The sequence below is a fragment of the Apium graveolens genome, chromosome 7 (assembly GCF_009905375.1).
Source record: "Apium graveolens cultivar Ventura chromosome 7, ASM990537v1, whole genome shotgun sequence".
NCBI lineage: Eukaryota > Viridiplantae > Streptophyta > Magnoliopsida > Apiales > Apiaceae > Apium > Apium graveolens.
Window position 1 is genome coordinate 133,254,653 of NC_133653.1, and position 5,123 is coordinate 133,259,775.

Genomic DNA, 5,123 nt, shown 5'->3' on the forward strand with positions numbered 1-5,123 from the left:
GGTCGGGGAAAATAATATATTGTTTTAGACTTCTACTTCTGTTTGGCTTCCAACTTCTATGTAATATGAGTTTTATGGGACTATTATATAAGTAGATTTGAGACGTTTTTCACAGAGTATTAAGAGGGGATTATGTTTTAGATTGTGTTTCGCAAGAAGCGAAGGAGATAAGGAAGAAGACCGATTTAGCACACAGCAACGAAGAGGAAGCATATATTCTTGTGATTCTTGTTTCGTTGTAACGTTGGATGCTAGTTTTCTTGCTTTGACTTATTTACTCTTGTGACGTACTCTGTTTTAATATAATTAGTTTAGTTGTTATTTTCTTGTGTTCGTTTATCATGATTTCATATGAACCCATGATGGCGATAAGTTCTATTATGGGCTAATCGTGATCATGGGGTTGCAACGGATTTATTATGGAATTCTTTAGTTAATTGTTTAATACTTTAGTGTGTGATGATTGCATGATATCTAGTATTGGTTGTGCGTATTCGTCTTATGTGCGTCGCGAACATATAAGATAGGGTGTTAATCTCTTGTGAAGCGACAGTGGATCTTGAGATTTAGAACTTGCCATGCTAGCATAGGTTCATGTACGTTGTGCATAATTTGTGGGTAACTCTAACTATTTTATTTGCCCTATGTAATCAAAAGGAATAACTTGTGCTTAAATCGTTGTGTTGTCAATTTCTGTAGACATATAGGAACTCAACATAATTGATGACTATTCAATTTCTATCTTAATTGTGGATGTTTGGTAGAATGGTATTAGTACAATGAAAGTTGGCTTTTATCAGTTTTGTGTTATTCGATTAATATCATCACTGTCACATGCTAAAGGTAATAACTATGGCTATAGAAGGAAGTAATAATGAAGTTGTGATCTCATGAGTGTTTTATTATTGATAAATTGCAGTGTTAGTTAAGTGGTTAATTAAGTAGTTAATTATATTTAATATTTAATCAACAATTTTAAGTGATACTATCTTAACATTGAGAAGTAATCATACATTGGTGAGTGAGTTAAATTAGACAATAACTTAGTCTGAGTCTCTGAGGGAACGAACTAGAAAGTATTCTATATTACTTGCGAACGCGTATACTTGCGTGAATATTAGTGTGTGATTTCGCCCTAACAAGTTTTTGGCGCCGCTGCCGGGGACTCGGCGTATTTGTTTAGTTTATGTACTTACCATCATTGGTCATTAGGACTCAGTGATTAGGACGTAGTAGTTAATTACTCTTTTCGGTTGTGTTTCAGGTACTTTAGTGCGTTTATGCAAACTCGTTCTCGTGCTCGCAAGAGGACCTTAGATACAGCTGAGGAGAAAGACAAAGTTCTTGATACACCGGAGAAGTTAGATTTTGAGGATTCGGATTCAGGAACTGAGCAGAAAGAACCAGTAAACATGGGAGATCATATTGTTCAAGCTGATCCAGCTCTTATGGATTTTTCTCGGCCTAAAATTGATGACATTCAGTCAAGCATCCTTCATCCGGCTATTCAAGCTAACACCTTTGAAATCAAGCCGGGCACTATTCAGATGGTGCAGAATTCTGTTTCTTTTGGAGGAGCGGCAACTGAAGACCCCAACATGCACATAAGGAATTTTGTCGAGATCTGCAGCACTTTTAAGTATAATGGCGTGACTGATGAGGCTATCAAGTTGAGGCTTTTCCCATTCTCACTGAGGGATAAGGCTAAAGACTGGTTACATTCTGAACCAGCTGGGTCAATCACTACATGGCAAGATCTTGTGCAAAAGTTTCTGGTGAAGTTTTATCCAATGGCAAAGACTGCTACTATGAGGAGTGCTCTCACTCAGTTTGCGCAGCAACCTACAGAATCTATGTGCGAGGCTTGGGAACGCTACAAGGAAATGTTGAGAAAATGTCCACATCATGGAATGCCGGATTGGATGGTAATCACTGGTTTTTATAATGGTTTGGGGGCTCAATCTCGGCCCATGCTCGATGTAGCAGCTGGAGGCGCCTTATGGGCTAAAAGCTATACTGAGGCGTACAATCTTATTGAGACGATGGCTACAAATGAGCATCAAAACCCAACTTAGAGGATGACATCAGGCAAGGTAGCAGGTATTCTGAAAGTTGATGCAGCCACCGCTATTGCAGCCCAGCTCCAAGCGCTATCAATGAAGGTTGATTCTTTGGCTACGTATGGAGTTAATCAAATAGCTATGGTTTGTGAGCTTTGTGCAGGTTCTCATGCTACGGATCAGTGTTCTCTTGTCAACGAATCTGTTCAGTATATGAATAATTATCAGCGACAACAGCAGCCTGTGCCAGCGACCTATCATCCTAACAACAGAAATCATCCAAATTTCAGCTGGGGAAATAATCAGAATGCTATTCAGCCACCATATCAGCAAGGAGTGAGTAAACAGTTTAACCCACCTGGATTCCAGCAACCACAGCAGTATGCTACAAGACAATCATATCCTCAACAGGGAAGTGCAGCTGCACCTACTAGTGCTGATTTTGAGGAACTTAAGCTGTTGTGTAAGAGTCAGGCGGTTTCTATCAAGACCTTGGAAAATCAAATCGGTCAATTAGCCAATGCAGTGCTCAATCGTCAACCTGGCACTCTTCCCAGTGACACGGAAGTACCAGGCAGGAAGGAAGCTAAAGAGCAAGTTAAGGCTATTACCTTAAGGTCTGGAAAAGTAGCTGATGCTGAAAAGGCAAAAGAAGTCGAAGCTGAAGTTCGAGATGAAGAATCTAAGCAAAGGGAGAAAGCGGCGGAACCAAGGAAGACTACTGTTGAACACACTCTTCCTGAGGCTAATACAGGGGAGAAACAGCTCTATCCTCCACCACCTTTTCCTAAGAGATTGTAGCAACAAAAGCTGGATAGACAGTTCGGGAAGTTTCTGGAGGTGTTCAAGAAACTTCACATCAATATACCTTTCGCTGAGGCTCTGGAACAAATGCCTAGTTATGCGAAGTTTATGAAGACTATTCTTTCAAGGAAGGTGAAACTGGATGACCTTGAAACCGTTGCTCTCACGGAAGAATGCAGCGCGGTTCTGCAACAAAAGTTACCACCAAAACTGAAAGATCCAGGAAGCTTCACCATTCCTTGCACCATTGGCAATCTAACTTTTGACAAGTGCCTTTGTGATTTGGGAGCAAGCATTAATCTGATGCCGTTGTCGATCTTTAAAAAGCTGGACCTACCTGATCCAAAACCCACATACATGTCGCTACAATTGGCGGACCGTTCCATTACTTACCCAAGGGGCATAGTTGAGGATGTGCTCGTCAAGGTGGATAAGCTCTTCTTTCCTGCTGATTTTGTTATTCTGGATTTTGAGGAAGATAAAAAGATTCCCATAATCTTGGGGAGGCCTTTCCTGGCAACTGGCCGTACCTTGATAGATGTGCAAAAAGGAGAACTTACTATGCGGGTTCAAGATCAGGATGTGACCTTCAACGTATTCAAGGCAATGAAATTCCCTACAGAAGATGAGGAGTGCTTAAAAGTGGATGTGATTGATTCTGCGGTTACTTCGGAACTCGATCACATGCTAATGTCTGATGCATTGGAAAAGGCCTTAGTGGGGGAATTTGACAGTGATGATGAAGATAGCAACGAGCAATTACAATATCTGAACGCTTCTCCCTGGAAGCGAAAGCTAGATATACCATTTGAATCTCTTGGTACTTCTGACCTCAAGAACGCTGAAGGGAAGCTCAAACCATCAATAGAGGAAGCGCCTACCTTAGAGCTCAAACCATTACCTGAACACTTGAGGTATGCCTTTTTAGGTGATTCATCTACGTTACCTGTTATTATTTCAGCTGACCTTTCAGGTAGTGAGGAAGACAAGCTCTTAAGGATTTTGAGAGAATTCAAATCGGCTATAGGATGGACTATAGCATACATCAAGGGGATAAGTCCCTCATATTGTATGTATAAAATTCTGTTAGAGGAAGGTAGTAAGCCAACTGTGGAACAGCAGCGACGACTGAACCCAATCATGAAGGAGGTGGTGAAGAAAGAAATTCTGAAATGGCTAGATGCAGGCATCATTTATCCTATTTCTGACAGCTCGTGGGTGAGCCCTGTACAATGTGTTCCTAAGAAGGGAGGTATCACTGTGGTCGCAAATGAAAAGAATGAGCTCATCCCTACTCGAACAGTTACAGGATGGAGAGTATGCATGGATTATAGAAAATTGAACAAAGCCACAAGAAAGGATCACTTCCCTCTCCCATTCATTGATCAAATGCTTGACAGATTGGCGGGACATGAGTATTTTTGTCTTTTGGATGGGTATTCCGGGTATAATCAGATTTGTATTGCACCAGAGGATCAGGAAAAGACTACCTTCACTTGTCCATTTGGCACATTTGCTTTTCGTAGAGTTTCGTTTGGGTTATGTGGCGCCCCGGCCACCTTTCAGAGATGTATGATGGCTATATTCTCTGACATGATTGGAAATAATGTCGAAGTGTTCATGGATGACTTCTCCGTCTTTGGACACTCATATGATGAATGCTTGGATAATCTGCGCGCCGTACTCAAAAGATGCGTGGAAACTAATTTGGTGCTTAATTGGGAGAAATGTCATTTTATGGTGCGTGAAGGCATTATCCTTGGGCATAAGGTCTCTAGCAAAGGTCTGGAGGTGGACAAGGCCAAGGTGGGAGTCATTGAAAATCTTCCCCCACCTAATTCAGTGAAAGGAATCCGTAGTTTTCTCGGTCATGCGGGTTTTTATCGGCGATTCATCAAGGACTTTTCAAAGATATCTAAGCCGTTGTGCAATTTACTTGAGAAAGATGTGCCTTTCAAATTTGATGATGAATGTTTGGCAGCATTCGAGACTCTCAAGGAGAGTTTGATCACGGCGCCAGTTATTACAGCACCAGATTGGACAGAACCATTTGAGATGATGTGTGATGCGAGTGACTATGCGGTAGGTGCAGTTCTGGGACAGCGCAAGAAAAATCTCTTCCATGTGGTCTACTATGTGAGTAAGACTTTAAATGGGGCCCAATTGAACTACACCACTACTGAGAAGGAGCTTTTGGCTATAGTCTTTGGCTTTGAGAAATTTCGATCTTATCTGCTTGGTACGAAAGTGACAGTATTC

At 41.3% G+C, this 5,123-nt stretch overlaps 1 non-coding gene across 1 annotated transcript; it reads right to left on the reverse strand.

Annotated features, from left to right (window-relative positions):
• Positions 1-1,805: 1,805 nt before the first annotated feature.
• Positions 1,806-1,912, reverse strand: LOC141675355 (small nucleolar RNA R71). The gene has a single exon (XR_012556013.1). It is a non-coding gene; the product is annotated as a small nucleolar RNA R71 (small nucleolar RNA).
• Between the last annotated feature and the right edge of the window lie 3,211 nt (positions 1,913-5,123).